Source organism: Phocoena phocoena, chromosome 3 (assembly GCF_963924675.1).
Source record: "Phocoena phocoena chromosome 3, mPhoPho1.1, whole genome shotgun sequence".
Lineage (NCBI taxonomy): Eukaryota > Metazoa > Chordata > Mammalia > Artiodactyla > Phocoenidae > Phocoena > Phocoena phocoena.
In genome coordinates, this window is record NC_089221.1 from 51,289,290 (window position 1) to 51,310,510 (window position 21,221).

Here is a 21,221-nt window from a genome sequence, read left to right on the forward strand (position 1 = left end):
TTGAATTGTAGTTGACTTACGATATTATTTATGTACAATGTAGTGATTCAGTATTTTTATACATTATACACTATACAAAGTTATTACATTATTTTTATTATATCCTGTTCTTGTCTAATTAACTATATTTTTCTTTAAAAATTTCTTTTTTTTAATTTCTTTTTAAAATTTATTTATTTAATTTATATTTATTTTCAGCTACATTGGGTCTTCATTGCTGCACATGAGCTTTATCTAGTTGCGGTGAGCAGGGGCTACTCTTCATTGAAGTGCACGTGCTTCTCATTGCAGTGGCTTCTCTTGTTGCAGAGCATGACCTCTAGGTTCACAGGCTTCAGTAGTTGTGGCAAACAGGCTCAGTAGTTTTGGCTCATGGGCTCTAGAGCACAGAGTCAGTAGCTGTGGTTCATGGGCTTAGTTGCTCCACAGCATGTGGAATCTTCCCGGACCAGGGATCAAACCTGTGTCCCCTGCACTGGCAAGCAGATTCTTAACCACTGCGCCACCAGGGAAGTCCCTAAAATTTCTTTTAACACAATTATTTTAAAGTTTCTTACATATTTCTCAGTTATATGTAGTTTTTTAAAAGTGAATTCTTCCCATTCATACATCTACTAATACTTTTTTATTGACAGGTTGTTTTCTGACATACTTTGTAACTTTTGACTGTGAGCTTATCTTCAGCGGGAGTTGTTTCTATGTAAATTTCAAGGACCCTGAGTTGTGGAAGAAACCCCTTGGAGCCAGTTTTGTGTTTGACTTTGCTGTGGCTTTCACTAGTACAGGACTTATTTTAATTTTATTTTCTCTATTTAGGGTTTCCAAGCTTCTTGGGAAGTGCTAATTTAGACATCACACCTACAAATAGTGCAGGTTTAGAGTGCTGGTATCCTTCTGCCAATTCTTTGCCTAGATTAGCTGGCTTCTGTACTATCTTCCTCAGACCAAACAGCCTTTTTAGCTCACTGCTATACATAGAGCTTAGAGCCTTGACTCCCAAGCTATATCTGCAACATATGTGTTAGGTTTTTGAACAGTTAATCTAACATTTTTATTTAATTAATACTGGAGGGAGACTTACTGCATTTGCCTTGTTCCCCATATTGACCAAAAATCTTTTTTGGTGATGTAAGAAACTTTTCCAGTTGTTTCTTAAAATATATTTTTGATGACTGATATGGAAGCTAGCACTAGCATATGTTAGAAGTCCAAAACTGTCAAATTTGGAATATGTATTTATGCAAATTTGGAGTCATATTCTGAAACTAGAAATACAGATTCTTATGACACAACAATGACATTTATAAAAACTTACATTTTTTAAGAATCAGGAATGAAGAGAATTCTGTAATATATATGTCTGTATATTTAAAGTAACTTCCATATGCTGTTTCTTAATCATGTGATTTTCTGATAACTTTAATATCTGAACTTTTTCTGTGACATAGCATGGACTTTGTGTCAGGTATGAGATAAATGCAATAGATAAGATTTAGAGAAAAGTAGATGTACTTCAAATGTATGTGAAGAAATTAAATGATACAAGGAAAAGGTAAGAAAGTGAATAATATGTTCTAGGAATGACTCATAATCCACAAACTCAGATATTCAGGGAATGTAGCTTTATTTTGTTTTGTTTTGTTTTGTTTTGTGGTACGTGGGCCTCTCACTGTTGTGGCCTCTCCCGTTGCGGAGCACAGGCTCCGGACGCACAGGCTCAGCGGCCATGGCTCAAGGGCCCAGCCGCTCCACAGCATATGGGATCTTCCCAGACCGGGGCACGAACCCACGTCCCCTGCATCGGCAGGCAGACTCTCAACCACTGCGCCACCAGGGAAGCCCTGTAGCTTTATTTTTTATTAAAAGTTATTTGTACATATAAGTACACAGTGGATACTTGTTGAATAAATGAATGAATTTAAATTTCTATTTTGAGCCCCCTTTCTATTTGAGACTAGAAACTAAATCTTAATCAGTCAAGCCTTTCTCCTCTTTTTACCTCTAGGTCTATGTTCTAAGTTTCTAGAACCTTCCAAGTGTCAGCATGTTGAAGGTGGGGTGGAATTTGGCCTTACTGATACCTACTGAGCTTATACTCAGAAAGACTGAGAAAGAAGGGTATTTATTTTCTTTCTTGTATTGACTAAAAGATCTTTACTGTCTACTTGGTGCCAGATAAATGCCATTCTATGCTGCTCCCATACCATGCTAAACATAAGAGACTTCTGAGACCTCGCTTCCTCCTTAGACTGTATTCTAGAGATTGGAAGTTACAGGTTTCCTGCTATCCAGACCCTAAACCTGATGGTATTTTCTGTCCTATCATCCTCCTTCCAGTTTTAAGCTAAGGTGAACATGTTGTAGAGTACCTTTTTGGAGATCCAATAGGCTCTTGCTTCAATCCCATAAAATATTTGAGTATAAAGGGATAGGAGGAGTAGGAAAAAGGTCTTCTAAATCTATCGTTTATACTCAGAATCCTAGGCTTTTGAAACTCAAATACCAAATATTTAATAATTTAATTCCTTTTTTATCTACATACTGCTGTGTCATCCATTCTTTGAGGCAGTTGAACGTTACCTGTTTCTGCCTGAATGGAGAAGGGTTATGGATAACCAATATTTGGTTATCCAAATTTAATTAATACATAAAAGTTTTTCTGTGATAGAGAAACAAAAGAAAATTAAGGAGAATGGAATAAGGCAAGAAAAGAGCCCAAGAGGTTCAGTAAAGAAGAGAGAAGACTAATAAAAGACCACTTTGCTCTCTAAAGTAATGTGTGACATGCTGTGGCTTAGAAGTAACTGGATTTAGCGGATCTGGAACTGATTGACGGGTGTAAGGATTGTTGCTGGAGGCTTAAAAATGGCTTTTGATATAGAGCTGTGTTCTTCGTGTTATGGCCCAATGGGACTTCTCACCTGCCTGGAAGTCAGAAGCTAAGATCTTTGACTTCTTTTTAAAGTGTTCAAAAGATATAGGGGAATGCAAATCAAAATGAAATTGTGAATTCAGAGATTTTAAGATTTATAAGGAAAAAAATCAAAATTATTCGTTATGAAACCAGTGTGTCCTCCTCCATTCGAATGAGAATTAGCTTCTGCTGATTTTACTTTCAAAATGCCTTAAATTCTCAACACAACCACTCTGTTTCAGGACCTTGGTACCCCATGCCTTAATTATTGCCTCTTTGTGCCATTTAACACTCACATTCTTGAAACTATCTCTTCTTCACATTTTTTTTTTTCCTTTTTAAAGAATTAGTTCAGAGGACTTAATTGCTTCATATGTTCACCGCAACATCCCTAGTGCCTTGTATATCCCTGCTATGGACTGAATTGTATCCCCCCAAAATTCATTCCTTGAAGCTCTAACCCCTTCTGTGACTGTATTTGAAGATAGGGTTTTTAAGAGGTAATTAAGGTTAAATGAAGTCATAAGGGTGGCATCCTAATCTGATAGGATTGGCTGCCTTATAAGAAAAGGAAGAGAGAGAGATCTCTTTCCACACCCGCAGAGGAAAGGCCATGTGAACACACAATGAGAAGATGGGTGTTTGCAAGTCAGGAAGAGGTTTTTCACCAGAACCCAACCATGCTAGCACCCTGATCTTGGATTCCCAGCCTCCAGAACTGTGAGAAATGAATGACTATTGTTTAAGCTTCCCAGTCTATGGTATTTTGTTATCACAGCCCAAGCAGACTAAGAAAATCCCCAAGGCCTGAAATAATGCTTTGTTCACTCAATAAATATTTGTTGATTGTGGTGGAAATTAGCAATGCTATATTCCATTCAGGAGCATAATGAGACATCTCAGGCTGACATGCCTGTACTGTACTGTAGTAGGCTTTGCTGACCGTACAGTCTCTGTCACAACTACTTAGTTCTGTTATGGTGGCACAAAAATAGCCATACACAATACATAGACCAATGAGCATGGCTACGTTCCACTGAAATTTTAGTTACAAAAAAATACAGATAGCAGGTCGTATTTGTCACATAGGCTATACTTTCCCATTCCTGACCAGTAGCAAATGACCCACCTTAGCTCTCAAGGAATATTTCCTACTCCTTATTGGAAAAGCTCTCATCCTGTCAGATTGACAGGTACCTCATCCACAAACTCCATGATTTCCCTAAATTGTCTCCTTGTCTTAAATTTCCTCTCCGCTTATCTCCCTGATTCCTATTTCTATTCTTCCCTCTAAGTTCTGGAATTAGGAAACATAAATAAAACATAATCCATGCCCACAAGGGTCTTAGAAATGTAATAAAGGGGGACATATGTAGATAGTCAATATAGGTATTATGGAAGGTATAAAAAGAGTAGAGTCATAAAGGAAGAGGTGGTATGTTTACAGAGGGTAGAGTAATAAAAGGACAATGATCAGGCCTCACAGAAGAAATGATAAGGTGCAAGATGGAACACTACAAGAAATGAGATAGGGGAAAGTGGGAGGAGGAGCAAGTCTACAGAGAGCAGGGAGGGGGCAGGCCAGCGGGGGGAAAAAGAAGAGAGAAAAAAATTGAAATATAAAAAGCAGATAGATCATCCTATTTATGTAAAATATGTGTGTATGTAGGTTAGAAAAAAGACTAAAAGATCAATATCTACTAACTTGGAGAGACATCCATGGTATGTTGAGAAAAGTGACAGCAGAGTATTTATGTGCACATGTGCTTTTATATTTTGCATGAGCCAAGAGAAAGTATGAAAGGATTCACCACTGTTGACAGGGATGGTTGCATCTGGAAGGTAGGAAGTGGACAGAGTGGAGATGGTTATTTTTCTTAAAAAGGACAGTTTTAAGAGAAGAAATTGGCCAACAGCATTAAATGCTACAGAATTGTCGAGTACAATGAGGACTAAAAATAGGCTTCTGGATTTGGCAATTGGGTCATAGATAGATGACTTTTGGCTAGAGCAGTTTTATTTTAAGTAGGTAGTGGGAAATAATAAGCAGAAATTATATTCTTTTCTTTCCAGGAACTTGCCTCTGAAGGGAATGAGAGAGGTGATTGTAGCTAGATGGAAACACAGCATCCAAGGAGAGGTTTTTCTGTTGTTTCTGATAGGAGAGATTTGTACATGTGTATCTTTAAGGAAGAACATATCAAGAGAGAGAAAAATCTTCATTTTGTTTTTGGGGTTTTTAGGGGATTTTTTAATTGATGTGTAATTTACATGTAACATTATACTAGTTTCCAGTGTATAACATAATGATTCTCTATTTATATGTGTTGTGAAATGATCACCACAAGTCTGGTTAACATCTGGTACCATACACAGTTTTAAAAAAGTTTTTTTTCTTATGATAAAGACTTTTAAGATCTAGTTTCTTAGCAACTTTCCAACATACAATACAGTATTATTAACTATAGTCATCATGCATTATATCCTCATGACTTAATTATTTTATAACTAGAAGTTTATATACCTTTTGACCTCCTTGACCCATTTCTCCCACCCACCCATCTCCCACCTCTGACAACTACCAATCTGTTCTTTGTATCTATGAGCTTGGTTTCTTGTTGTTTAAATTTCATATATAATTATTGTCTTTCTTTGTCTGACTTATTTCACGTAGCATAATGCTCTCAAGGTTCATTCATGTTGTCACAAAGGGCAAGATTTCATTCTTTTTTATGTCTGAATAATATTCCAGTATGTGTCTATATGTGTGTGTGTGTATGTGTGTATAAATACCACAATTTCTTTATCCATTCATCCATCATTGAACACTTAGGTTTTTTCCATACCTTGGCTGTTGAAAATAATGCTGCAATGAACATAGGGGTGCGCATATCTTTTTGAAATAGTGTTTTCGTTTTCTTCAGACAAATACCCAGAAGTGGACTCTCTGGGTCTTATTGCAGTTCTATTTTTAATTTTTTTTTAACAAGAACATAAAGCTTTTATTCTGAATTAGTAAAACAAATGAAAAAAAATTAAAACAAAACTTGTGAAAGGTTTTTAAATGATTTATTAATAATATAAACATACATATACTCAAGGCACTTTTAAAAACTTTTAAATTGTAATTTAACCAGAACCTTTGTTAATAACCACTATAAGCAACTAGGCCAACTCTAATGTTCTGGTAACCAACATATTGGGAATTAACAAATAATAAATCTGAAACTGAAGAAATCAAATACATGAAAAAATGACTATTTTAAAGTAAGAGTATAAGAATAGGAGTTACTAAGAAATTATCACCACTGAAGCTTTTCCTTGGAAATATCTTATTTTAAACTTACAGTGAAGACAAACAAGGGGCCAGAATATGTATAGCTACAAAACAAATCCAGTGATGAGTTACAGCAGAAAGAGGGAATGCATTTTGTAATCCACAGGATCAGATTTGCAGCTCTAAGCAATTACCAGTAAATATTTGAGTGTTTTTCCTGTTCTATCAACTTTAAATTTAAACTGAGTTACAGCAGTTTCACTTGTATTAATAGTTGGCAAAAGCAAATTAGAAGAAACCTAAATTAGTCTTTTTTTAACTGGACAGGATTTACCTCATTCATTGGAACAAACCCACTTCCCATCCTTAGAGCCTAAAAAATGTGGATATTGGCCTATTTTAATACTTTTCTAGTTCAGACGGAAGTCATATTGTACACAGCCTTTGATTTTAGGAACCAGCACAAAGTAAAAGTCAACTACTCACTGGGATTTAACCCAGTCACAAGCCATTCCAATCTTTCTGTTAATGCAGAATCCGTTCATAAATTGGCCAAATTGTAATTAACTTCTAAAAACTCCTTCGGAAATTATGAGTTTCAATTTTAAATGAAAGAACTTGAACAATTTTCAAAGAATCAAGTATAATTTATAAAAGATAGACCTTTACCAGTTCACATATGTTCCATCATATTTTGTATTGAACAATAGGCTGATTACTTCATTGTGGCATATACTTCAGAACCTAATTTTTCACACGGGCTCACTGACAATCCAACCACTTTAAGGAATTTATCAGTTAATCTACAGGCCATACATGTCTGGCAGGTATAGCCAGGTCACACAGCAAGTTTAAATATTCCCACCTCAATCACAAGAAACAATCAGAGGGGAAAATGACACATGATTGCAATATACTAAGGCAGCAGATAAGTCATTCTTCACCTAGGTCAGCAGCTTCCAATAAAATCGTGTGCACAAATTTAATGAATGAGTCTGCTCTAGTTTAACTATGAACATGCCCCTGCATTAGAAAGGGAGATAAGAATTGTGCTTGCAATTCTAGCTGATGAATTCATTAGATTTTTATAAGGCAAATAATGTAGAAAGTTAGAATAGAATTTCTAAAACCATTTATCCTGTGATGTTGTAAAATCAAAGTACTACTTTATTAAATGAGTTATTTTATACAATATGAACATCAATATAATTACAATTATAAAAAAAAATTTTATAACAAGGATGGACTGATTTTCAGATTTCCAAATCAGAGTCAACGGTACATTTGCACAGAATTGTCTTTGCATGAAGCCCAAAAGGGAACAACATAAAAATGAGTGTTTCTGTAGCCCCTTTATTTTTGCTGATCAACAGTTTGTTAGAAAAGCAGCTGCAGGTTTGTTACCTAAGGTCTGAGACAGAAGAAGAGTCAAAGGTGTCACAACTTCCCCTGTAAACAATTTTATGCCTGAACATCAGCTAATTCTGGAGGAAGTGGAGTCTTAGGATGCTTGCTCTCAAAGTGCTGCTTGAAGGTCTTAGGGTCTGGCATTTGTGTCTTACAGACAGTGCAGATACATATTAAGGCAGCTTTGGCAGCAGGCTTTTGGTCATGTCCTTGTTTCTTCTTTTGTCCAGCTTTTTGGCATTTTTCTGCTGAGACTGAATCTTCTGCTGTCCACGAGCCATATCTGGGCCGGGACAGTCTTGCATCAGAGAAACCGCGCAGCGCAAGAGGGCCAGGGGAGGTGGCAGGAGGGAGAGTTATTTTTAATTTTTTGAGGAACCTCCATACTGTTTTCCATAATTACTGCACCAATTTATATTCCCCCCAACAGTGCACAGGGTTCCCTTTAATCCATATCCTCACTAACACTTGTTATTTGTTGTCTTTTGGATAATAGCCATTCTGACAGGTATGAGGTGATATCTCATTGTGGTTTTGATTTGCATTTCCCTGATCATTAATGATGTTGAGCATCTTTTCATGTACTTGTTGTTCATCTGCATGTCTTCTTTGGAAAAATATCTATTCAGATCCTCTGTCCATTTCTTAATTGGATTGTTTGGGGTTTTTTGCTATTGGGTTTTGTGAATTCTTTATATATTTTGGATATAATCCCCTTATCAGATGTATGATTTGCAAATATTGTCTACCATTCAGTGGGTTGCCTTTTCATTTTGTTGATGATTTTCCTTGCAGTGCAGAAGATTTTTAGTTTGATGTATTAATTTTGTTTTTTATTTTTAAATTTAAAGGAGTGCTAATACATAGGAAAAAACACTAGGAAGAGAAACATATATAATCTTAGTGATTTTTTTTTTTTTTTTGCGGTACACGGGCCTCTCACTGATGTGACCTCTCCCGTTGTGGAGCACAGGCTCTGGACACGCAGGCTCAGCGGCCATGGCTCACGGGCCCAGCCGCTCCACGGCATGTGGGATCCTCCCAGACTGTGCCACCAGGGAAGCCCCTTAGTGATTATTTTTGAGAAACCAATTTGACCATCAATTTAATCAATGAAGACTTTGTGGAGAGGTGGGAAGATTTTCAAATGAAAGACATATATCTGATTTGAAATTAGATACCAATTTTAGAAATATTAAAATGTTGAGAAAAACCAAATCACAATCAAAGACATATGTAGTCAGACTTTTGCTCTGCAATCCTACTTGATGTAAACATAGGTAATATAGATCATTGCTTGTCCCAGCTTTGCCCAGCTCAGCCTCACATTGCATTTGAACCAATCCTTCCTAAGCTTGTTACCTTATGAGGTACCAGAGGATGGGTCAAAACCTGTCTTGCTACCAAGTATAGCCTGTGCCTTCTGTTGAGCTGGCCACCTTTAGACTTCCTGATTTCCACTACTGTTTCAGCTTGGACTGGAGCTCTGATTTACATAATTCATGCCTTAGTAACTTTATAGCCATCTTTTGTCTCTTTCCTCTGGGTGTCAGACCCTTTCACCTTTCCCGTACCATGTCTAGAGGCTTACATCAAACACAGAATTCCAGGGCTTCCCTGGTGGCATAGTGGTTAAGATCTGCCTGCCAATGCAGGGGTCATGGGTTCAAGCCCTGGTCTGGGAAGATCTCACATGCTGTGGAGCAACTAAACCTGTATGCCACAACTACTGAGCCCTGTGCTCTAGAGCCCACGAGCCACAACTACTGAGCCTTCGTGCCACAACTGCTGAAGCCCATGCGTGTAGAGCCTGCACTCCACAACAAGAGAAGCCACTGCAATGAGAAGCCCATGCACTGCAACGAAAAGTAGTGCCAGCTTGCCGCAGCTACAGAAAGCCCGCGCACAGCAATGAAGACCCAATGCAGCCAAAGATAAACAAATAAAATTTTAAAAAAACAAAAATCACAGAATTCCTGAAATGTCATAACTTTCATTACTGCCATGGAAGCTTTGCTACCCTGTTTTTCATACCTTGCCCTTTGAATATTGATACCAGCACAGATTAAAGGCATTATTACCCTGGGTGCTGTGATTTGGATCACTAGCCACCCTCCTTTGGGGATGTTCTACAATTGAAATCCTGTCCCACTTGCATCTCCAGCTGAGTAAAGGATTATACCCCACCTCACAGCCAGCCCCCAGGAAACAAAATAAAATTTAAGCATTGTTTTTATGAATAATATCCACGATATTTGTTTCAAACATTTAAAATGGTACAGAGGCTCTGGCTTCGGAGGTCAGACCCCAGGGAGAGGACTGAGGTTGGCTACGTGAACACAGCTTGAAAGGGGCTACTGCACCACAGCTAGCTGGGAGGGAGTCCGAGAAAAAGTTGACCTGCCTAAGAGGCAAGGGACCATTGTTGCAGGGTGCGTGAGGAGAGGGGATTCAGAGCACCACCTAAACGAGTTCCAGAGACAGACGCGAGCTGCGGCTGTTAGCATGGACACCAGAGACAGGCATGAAACGCTAAGTCTACTGCTGCTGCAGCCACAAAGAAGCCTGTGTGCAAGTACAGGTCCCTATCCATACCCCCGCACCTGGGAGCTAGTGCAGCCCACCACTCCCAGGGTCCTGTGATCCAGGGACAACTTCCCGGGAAGAACACACGGTGCACCTAAGGCTGTTGCAATGACACACCTGCCTCTGCCACTGCAGGCTCTCCCCGCATTCCATACCCCTCCATCACCCCAGCCTCACTGAGCCAGAGCCCCCAAATCAGCTGCTCCTTTAACCCCATACCTCTGGTAACCTACACACAGAGGTGGGGCCAAATCCAGAGCAGAACCAACCCCAGGAGCTGTGTGAACAAAGAAGAGAAAAGGAAATCTCTCCCAGCAGCCTCAGGAGCAGCGGATTTAATCTCCATAATCAATTTGATGTACACTGCATCTGCGGAATACCTGAATAGATAATGAATCATCCGAAAATAGGGGTAGTGGACCTTGGGAGCAATGATATATATATTGTTTTCCTTTTTCTCTTTTTCTGAGTGTGTATGTGTATGAGTCTTTGTGTGATTTTGTCTGTATAGCTTTGCTTTTAGCATTTGTCCTAGAGTTCTGTCTCTCCAATTTTTTGTTGTTTACTTTTGTTTTTAGTATAGTTTTTAGTGCTTGTTATCATTGCTGGATTTGTTTTTTGGTTTGGTTGCTACTTTTTTTTAATTTACATTTTAGGTTATTTTTAGTAATTTTTATTTTAATAACTTTTATTTTATTGCTGTCTTTCTTTTTTTCTCCCTTTTCTTCTGATCCCTGTGGCTGGAAGGGTCTTGGTGCTCTGGCCAGGTGTTAGGCCAGTGCCTCTGAGGTGGGAGAGCCGAGTTCAGGACATTGGCCCACCAGAGACTTGCCAGCTCCATGTAATAGCAAACAGCAAAAGCTCTCCCAGAGATCTCCATCTCAACACTAAAACCAAGCTCCACTCAACAACCAGCAAGCTACAGTGCTGGACACTCTATTCCAAACAACTAGCAAGACAGGAACACAACCCCACCCATTAGCAGAGAGGCTGCCTAAAATCATAATAAGGTCACAGACACCCCAAAACGCACCACTGGATGCAGTCCTACCCAACAGAAAGACAAGCTCCCGCCTCATCCACGAGAACACAGGCACTAGTCCCCTCCACCAGGAAGCCTACACAACCCACTAAATGAACCTTAGCCACTGGGGGCAGACACCAAAAACAACGGGAAATATGAACCTGCAGCCTGTGAAAAGGAGACTCCAAACACAGTAAGTTAAGCAAAATGAGAAGACAGAGAAACACAGCAGATGAAGGAGCAAGGTAGAAACCCACCAGACCAAACAAATGAAGAGGAAATAGGCAGTCTACCTGAAAAAGAATTCAGAATAATGATAGTAAAGATGGTCCAAAATCTTGGAAATAGAACGGAGAAAACACAAGAAACATTTAACAAGGACGTAGAAGAACTAAAGTGCAAACAAACAATGTTGAGCAACACATTAAATGAAATAGAAAACTCTGTAGAAGGAATCAACAGCAGAATAACTGAGGCAGAAGAACGGATAAGTGACCTGGAAGATAAAATAGTGGAAATAACTACTACAGAACAGAATAAAGAAAAAAGAATGAAAAGAATTAAGGTCAGGGGCTTCCCTGGTGGCACAGTGGTTGAGAGTCTGCCTGCCGATGCAGGGGACACAGGTTTGTGCCCTGGTCCGGGAAGATTCCACATGCCGCGGAGCGGCTGGGCCCATGAGCCATGGCCGCTGAGCCTGCGCATCCGGAGCCTGTGCTCCGCAATGGAAGAGGCCACAACAGTGAGAGGCCCGCGTACCGCAAAAAAAGAAAAAAGAATTAAGGACGGTCTCAGAGACCTCTGGGACAACATTGAGCGCACCAACATTCGAATTACAGGGGTCCCAGAAGAAGAAGAGAAAAAGAAAGGGACTGAGAAAATATTTGAAGATATTAAAGTTGAAAACTTCCCTAATATGGTAAAGGAAATAGTTAATCAAGTCCAGAAAATGCAGAGAGTCCCATGCAGGATAAGTCCAAGGAAAAACATGCCTAGACACATATTAATCAAACTATCAAAAATTAAATACAAAGAAAAACTATTAAAAACAGCAAGGGAAAAACAACAAATAACATACAAGGGAATCCCCATAAGGTTAACAGCTGATCTTTCAGAAGAAACTGCAAGCCAGAAGGGAGTAGCAGGACATATTGAAAGTGATGAAAGTGAAAAACCTACACCAAGATTACTGTACCCAGCAAGGATCTCATTCAGATTCGATGGAGAAATTAAAACCTTTACAAAGAAGCAAAAGCTAAGACAGTTCAGCACTACCAAATGAGCTTTACAGCAAATGCTAAAGGAAATTCTCTAGGCAGGAAACACAAGAGAAGGAAAAGATCTACAATAAGAAACCCAAAACAGGTAACAAAATGGTAATAGGAACATACATATCGATAATTACCTTAAATGTAAATGGAATAAACGCTGCAACCAAAAGACATAGACTGGCTGAATGGAGACAAAAACAAGACCCATACATATGCTGTCTACAATAGACCCACTTCAGACCTAGGGACAAATACAGACTGAAAGTGAGGGGATGGAAAAAGATATTCCATGCAAAAGGAAATCAAAAGAAAGCTGGACTGGCAATTCTCATATCAGAAAAAATAGACTTTAACACAAAGGCTATTACAAGAAACAAAGAAGGACACTACCTAATGATCAAGGGATCAGTCCAAGAAGAAGATATAACAATTGTAAATATTTATGCACCCAACATAGGAGCACCTCAATACATAGGGCAAATGCTAACAGCCATAAAAGGGGAAATCGATACTAACACAATCATAGTAGGGGATTTAAACACCCCACTTCCACCAATAGACACATCATCCAAAATGAAAATAAATAAACACAAGCTTTAAATGATACATTAAACAAGATGGACTTAATTGATATTTGTAGGACATTCCATCCAAAAACAACAGAATACACTTTCTTCTTAAGTGCTCATGGAACATTCTCCAGTATAGATCATATCCTGGGTCACAAATCAAGCCTTGATAAATTTAGGAAAATTGAAATGGTATCAAGTATCTTTTTGGACCACAACACTATGAGACTAGACATCAATATAGGTAAAAAATCTGTAAAACATACAAACACATGGAGACTAAACAGTACACTACTTAATAACAAAGAGATCACTGAAGAAATCAAAGAGGAAATTGAAAACTACCTAGAAACAAAGGACAGTGAAAACATGACAACCCAAAACCTATGCGATGGAGCAAAAGCAGTACTAAGAGGGAAATTTATAGCAATACAATCCTACCTCAAGAAACAAGTAACATCTCAAATAAAAAACCTAACATTACACCTAAAGCAGTTAGAGAAATAAGAAGAAAAAACCCGAAAGTGAGCAGGAGGAAATAAATCATAAAGATCAGATCAGAAATAAATGAAAAATAAATGAAGGAAACAATAGCAAAGATCAATAAAACTAAAAGCTGTTTCTTTGGGAAGATAAACAAAATTGAAAACCATTTAGCAACAGCAATCAGAGAAGAAAAAGAAATAAAAGGAATCCAAATTGGAAAAGAAGAAGTAAAGCTGTCACTGTTTGCAGATCACATGATACTATACATAGAGAATCCTAAAGATGCTACCAGAAAACTACCAGAGCTAATCAATGAATTTGGTAAAGTAGCAGGATAAAAATTAATGCACAGAAATCTCTGGCATTCCTATATACTAATCATGAAAAATCTGAAAGTGAAATTACAAAAACACTCCCATTTACCATTGCAACAAAAGGAATAAAATATCTAGGAATAAACCTACCTAAGTAGACAAAAAACCTGTATGCAGAAAGTTATAAAACACTGATGAAAGAAATTAAAGATGATACAAATAGATGGAGAGGTATATACCATGTTCTTGGATTGGAAGAATCAACATTGTGAAAATGACTCTACTACCCAAAGCAATCTACAGATTCAATGCAATCCCTATCAAACTACCACTGGCATTTTTCACAGAACTACAACAAAAAATTTCACAATTTGTATGGAAACACAAAAGACCCCGAATAGCCAAGGCAATCTTGAGAAAGAACAACGGAGCTGGAGGAATCAGGCTCCCTGACCTCAGACTATACTACAAAGCTACAGTAATCAAGACAGTATGGTACCTGCACAAAAACAGAAATATAGACCAATGGAACAGGATAGAAAGCCCAGAGATAAACCCATGCACACATGGTCACCTTATCTTTGATAAAGGAGGCAAGAATATACAGTGGAGAAAAGACAGCCTCTTCAATAAGTGGTGCTGGGAAAACTGGACAGGTACATGTAAAAGTATGAAATTAGAACACTCCCTAACACCATACACAAAAATAAACTCAAAATGGATTAATGACCTAAACGTAAGGCCAGACACTATCAAACTCTTAGAGGAAAACATAGGCAGAACACTCTATGACATAAATCACAGCAAGATCCTTTTTGACCCACCTCCTAGAGAAATAGAAATAAAAACAAAAATAAACAAATAGGACCTAATGAAACTTAAAACCTTTTGCACAACAAAGGAAACCATAAACAAGACCAAAAGACAACACTCAGAATGGGAGAAAATATTTGCCAATGAAGCAACTGACAAAGGAATAATCTCCAAAATTTAAAAGCAGCTCATGCATCTCAGTATCAAAAAAAACAAACACCCTAACCCAAAAATGGGCAGAAGACCTAAATAGACATTTCTCCAAAGAAGATATACAGATTGCCAACAAACACATGAAAGAATGCTCAACATCATTAATAATTAGAGAAATGCAAATCAAAACTACAATGAGATATCATCTCACACCGGTCAGAATGGCCATCATCAAAAAATCTAAAAACAATAAATGCTGGAGAGGGTGTGGAGAAAAGGGAACCCTCTTGCACTGTTGGTGGGAATGTAAATTGATACAGCCACTATGGAGAACAGTACGGAGGTTCCTTAAAAAACTAGAAACAGAACTACCATATGACCCAGCAATCCCACTGCTGGGCATATACCCTGAGAAAACCATAATTCAAAAAGAGTCATGTACCACAATGTTCATTGCAGCTCTGTTTACAATAGCCAGGACATGGCAGCAACCCAAATGTCCATCAGCAGATGAATGGATAAGGAAGATGTGGCACGTATATACAATGGAATATTACTCAGCCATAAAAAGAAATGAAATTGAGTTATTTGTAGTGAGGTGGATGGACCTGGAGTCTGTCATACAGACTGAAGTAACTCAGAAAGAGAAGAACAAATACCTTATGCTAACACATATATATGGAACCTAAGGATAAAAAAAAAAGGTCATGAAGAGCCTAGGGGCAAGACAGGAATAAAGACACAGACCTACTACAGAGTGGACTTGAGGATATGGGGAGGCGGAAGGGTAAGCTGTGACAAAGTGAGAGAGTGGCATGGACATATATACATTACCAAACGTAAAGTAGATAGTGGGGAGCAGCCGCATAGCACAGGGAGCTCAGCTCCGTGCTTTGTGACCACCTAGCGGGGTGGGACAGGGAGGGTGGGAGGGAGGGAGATGCAAGAGGGAAGAGATATGGGAACATATGTATATGTATAACTGATTCACTTTGTTATAAAGCGGAAACCATTCTAAAGCAATTATACTGCAATGAAGTTATTTAAAAGAAAAAAAAACCTCTCCAGAAAGTGGGCATAGAGGGAACATACCTCAATATAATAAAAACTGTATATGATTAATTTATATTTTTTATTGCTGAGTAGTATTCCATTTTATGAATGTACTAAAGTATGTTTATTTGTGCCTCCAGAAATCCTCTAAGCCTCACTTGTCTGGGCCTTTGGTCCCTTGTTCTGGCCTAGCTACCACCTCAGAGAACAATTCAGCTGGGCTCTGCCCAGCAATGCCTCTAGCAGGCAGATTAATAGGAATTGCCTTTTAGGGCTTGTTTATTACCACTGAAGCATGAGATGCAGTGAGATCCACCTGGTTCTAGTGTGTGTGTAACCTGGATGTGAGGAGGTGTTAATGCTCCCTAGGGCAAATGTTGAACCAATAGGAGGTGGGCACCAGCAGATAAATTCTTCTCTCTTTTTCCCCCAACAGGCTACATGCATGTGGGCTGTAATAGTTCATAGACCCTTTCTGAAGACTGTACTTGATACCAATTAAATTTCTACTCATAAATTCATCTCCTTATGTTTGCTCTTCCTTTTTCCCTCTTTTTTTTTTTCACACCTCTGCACTCCCTAATAAAATAGTGTCATATAAACTTTTGCCTCAGGATCTGCATCCTGGAGAACTCCAGCTAATGCATCCAAATGTAGACATTTAGGTTATTTTTAGTCATCTTTCTTGTGTTCACTTTTAGTGTTTCTCTAGGGTCCTACCAGTATGACAAGTATGTTTTTCTCCTTTACCAGTCTTAACATTCTCCAAGTTTACTCATATTTACTGAGCATCTTCTATATGCCAAGCATTCTCCTTAGTAATAAGAATATAATGGTTAAACATAATATTCATGATTCCTACTTGATGGGAAGAAGTTTATATAGAAATGGTATGAGAGCTCTTGATTAGCCATTTCTACTAACTCTATTACCACACTTCCTTTGCTTTATTCTGCCAATAGCAGAAATACAAGTATTTTCAGAAACATGAATATTGGTGTATTTGTAAAATTCTTAGATTCAAAACCCTTTTTTCCTAATGTGGCCACAAGAAATATCAGACTACCGTGACGGGGACTTGAAAATGGACAGTAAACATCTTATAGGGAAGATCTGGAGAGCACTTAGTTTCACACAAAGTACAGTTTCTCAAGTAGGGCTACTGACATATCAGGATTGGCCTCCTGATACTCATCCCATATCATTTCCCCCACTGTTTTGTTCCTTAATTTTAAAAATAGACAATGGGTAGTGGAAAAAAGGTTTATAGGTCAAAATATGGTATCATTGAGTATGGCTGTCATGGATATATTCTTAAAGATGTTTAATTTAATGTTAGTAGCTTTAGGTAGTTGAGTGTTACAGATTTCATTAACTTAAGGCTAAAATTCTATCCAGGTGGTAAAAGAGAAGTTTTCAATCCAGGCAGTGGTCACGTTTTTTAAGGTGTCTGTGAATCCCCTGATACTTATGTGAAATAACATATATAGAAAGTATGTCAATTTTTCTGGGGGGGAGAGCCATAGCTTTCATAAGAATCTCAGAAGGACCCGGGGGGTGAAAAAAACAAGGGAGAACATTAAAAATCAATGAATTAAACATGCTACTGCATGTGTAATATCAATGTTGCAATGTTTTTGCAATCAGTGCTCTCCTGTCCCAGGCTTGTGGAGAAATATATAATTAGAGATGCTGCCACCCTCCTCCCAAGATCTATACTATCTGCTTGCCCACAGGAGGTAGCATCTTCTGTACTTCTCTTGAAATGGAGGTTTGACTACGTATGGGAAAGCTCTTTCTACAATTTGTGGAATTCTCACATACCACCTGTTTGGTTTTTCAGTAGGAAAAGGGTGACTTTTCTAACTATATCTTGTAAATTTATACAAAGATATCCTATCTTTATACATGATGGCAAAATGTAGCCATATGTTATGAAGATAATAATACGTATATAAAAGATATACATTAGAAGTACATTTCAGTCAATAACAACTTTATTGAAGTAATAGTTCAAGAAATAGAGATAATAGTTTGAAACAATTAAAAATAAAATGATAAATTTAAATAATTGTATTTATTACTCTCATCAGATGGTTCAGGCGCATATATGTTATTCTTTTAATATTTTCTACACTGGTTGAGATGACTTAGGTTCTTTTTTAAATTTGAACTTTATTTTATTTATTTTTTATACAGCAGGTTCTTATTAGTTATCTATTTTATACATATTAGTGTATACATGTCAATTACAATCTCCCAATTCATCACACCACCACCCCCAGTCCCCGAACGTTCCCCTCTTGGTGTCCATACGTTTGTTCTTTACGTCTGTGTCTCTATTTCTCCCTTGCAAACCAGTTCATCTTTACCATTTATCTAGATTCCACATATATACGTTAATATAAAATATTCGTTTTTCTCTTTCTGACTTACTTCACTCTGTATAACAGTCTCTAGATGCATCCACGTCTCTACAAATGACCCAATTTTGTCCCTTTTTATGGCTGAGTAATATTCTATTGTATGTATGTATGACATCTTCTTTATCTGTTCGTCTGTCAATGGGCATTTAGGTTGCTTCCATGACCTGGCTATTGTACATAGTGCTGCAATGAACATTGGGGTGCATGTGTCTTTTTGAATTATGGTTTTCTCTGGGTATATGCCCAGTAGTGGGATTGCTGGGTCAAATGGTAATTCTATTTATAGTTTTTTAAGGAACCTCCATACTGTTCTCCACAGTGGCTGGATCATTTTACATTCCTACCAACAGTGCAAGAGGATACCTTTTTCTCTCCACCCTCTCCAACATCCGTTGTTTGTAGATTTTCTGATGATGCCTATTCTAACTGGTATGAGGTGATACCTCATTGTAGTTTTGATTTACATTTCTCTAATAATTAGTGATGTTGAACAGCTTTTAATGTGCCTCTTGGCCATGTATGTCTTCTTGAAGAAATGTCTAATTAGGTCTTCTCCCCACTTTTGTATTGGGTTCTTTGTTTTTTTAATATTGAGCTGCATGAGCTGTTTATATATTATGAATATTAATCCTTTGTCCGTTGGTTCGTTTGCACAATATTTTCTCCCATTCTGAGGGTAGTCTTTTCGTCTTGTTTAAAGTTTCCTTTGCTGTCCAAAAGCTTTTAAGTTTCACTAGGTCCCATTTGTTTATTTTGGGTTTTATTTCCATTACTCTAGGAGGTGGGTCAAAAAATATATTACTGTGATTTATGTCATAGAGTGTTCTGCCTGTGTTTTCCTCTAAGAGTTTTAGAGTGTCTGGCCTTACATTTAGTTATTTAATCCATTTTGAGTTTATTTTTGTGTAATACCTTAGGGAGTGTTCTAATTTCATACTTTTATATGCAGCTGCCCAGTTTTCCCAGCACCACTTATTGAAGAGGCTGTCTTTTCTCCACTGTATATTCTTGCCTCCTTTATCAAAAATAAGGTGACCATATGTGCGTGGGTTTATCTCTGGGCTTTCTATCCTGTTCCATTGATCTATATTTCTGTTTATGTGCCAGTACTATACTGTCTTGATTACTGTAGCTTTGTAGTATAGTCTGAAGTCAGAGAGTTAGATTCCTCCAGCTCCGTTTTTCTTTCTCAAGATTGCTTTGGCTATTCGGGGTCTTTTGTGTTTCCATACAAATTCTGAAATTTTTTGTTCTTGTTCTGTGAAAAATGCCAGTGATAGTTTGATAGGGATTGCATTGAATCTGTAGATTGCTTTGGGTAGTATAATCATTTTCACAATATTGATTCTTCCAATCCAAGAACATGGTATATCTCTCCATCTATTTGTATCATCTTTAATTTCTTTCATCAGTGTCTTATAACTTTTTGCATACAGGTTTTTTGTCTCCTTAGGTAGGTTTATTCCTAGATATTTTATTCTTTTTGTTGCAATGGTAAATGGGAGTGTTTTCGTAATTTCACTTTCAGATTTTTCATCATTAGTGTATAGGAATGCAAGAGATTTCTGTGCATTAATTTTGTATCCTGCTACTTCACCAAATTCATCGATTAGCTCTGGTAGTTTTCTGGTAGCATCTTTAGGATTCTCTATATATAGTATCATGTCATCTGCAAAGAATGACATCTTTCCTTCTTCTTTTCCATTTGGATTCTTTTTATTTCTTTTTCTTCTCTGACAGCTGTGGCTAAAACTTCCAAAACTATGTTCACTAATAGTGGTGAGAGTGGACAACCTTGTCTTGTTCCTGATCTTAGTGGAAATGGTTTCAGTTTTTCACCATTGAGGATGATGTTGGCTGTGGGTTTGTCATATATGGCCTTTATTATGTTGAGGAAAGTTCTCTCTATGCCCTACTTTCTGGAGAGTTTATTTCATAAATGGATGTTGAATTCTGTCAAAAGCTTTCTCTGCATCAGTTGAGATGATCATACGTTTTTGTTTCCTTCAATTTGTTAATATGGTGTATCACGTTGATTGATTTGCGTATATTGAAGAATCCTTGCATTCCTTGGATAAACGCCACTTGATCATGGTGTATGATCCTTTTAATGTGCTGTTGGATTCTGTTTTCTAGTATTTTGTTGAGGATTTTTGCATCTATCTGCATCAGGGATCTTGGCCTGTAGTTTTCTTTCTTTGTGATATCTTTGTGTGGTTTTGCTATCAGTGTGATGGTGGCCTCGTAGAATGAGTTTGGGAGTGATCCTCCCTCTGCTACATTTTGGAAGTTTGAGAGGGATATGTATTAGCTCTTCTCTAAATGTTTGGTGGAATTTGCCCATGAAGCCATCTCGTCCTGGGCTTTCGTTTGTTGGAAGATTTTTAATCACAGTTTCAATTTCAGTGCTTGTGATTGGTCTGTTCATATTTTCTGTTTCTTCCTGGTTCAGTCTCGGAAGGTGTGCTTTTCTAAGAATTTGTCCATTTCTTCCAGGTTGTCCATTTTACTGGCGTAGAGTTGCTTGTAGTAGTAATTTCTCATAATCCTTTGTATTTCTGCAGTGTCAGTTGTTACTTCTCCTTTTTCATTTCTAATTCTATTGATTTGAGTCCTCTCCCTTTTTTTCTTTATGAGTCTGGCTAATGGTTTGTCAATTTTGTTTACCTTCTCAAAGAAACAGCTTTTAGTTTTATTGATCTTTGCTATCATTTCCTTCATTTCTTTTTCATTTATTTCTGATCTGATTTTTATGATTTATTTCCTTCTGCTCACTTTGGGTTTTTTTTTTTTTTCTTCTTCCTCTAATTGCTTTAGGTGTAAGGTTGGGTTGTTAATTTGAGATATTTCTTGTTTCCTAAGGTAGGATTGTATTGCTGTAAACTTCCCTCTTAGAACTTCTTTTGCTCCATCCCATAGGTTTTGGGT

At 37.7% G+C, this 21,221-nt stretch overlaps 1 protein-coding gene and 1 pseudogene across 1 annotated transcript in view; one reads left to right on the top strand and one right to left on the bottom strand.

Annotated features, from left to right (window-relative positions):
* RNF180 (ring finger protein 180) overlaps positions 1–21,221 on the top strand; it is a 261,351-nt gene that overhangs the window by 135,331 nt on the left and 104,799 nt on the right. The gene's annotated exons all lie outside the window — the stretch shown is intronic.
* LOC136121488 (zinc finger protein 706 pseudogene) lies at positions 7,653–7,879 on the bottom strand (annotated as a pseudogene).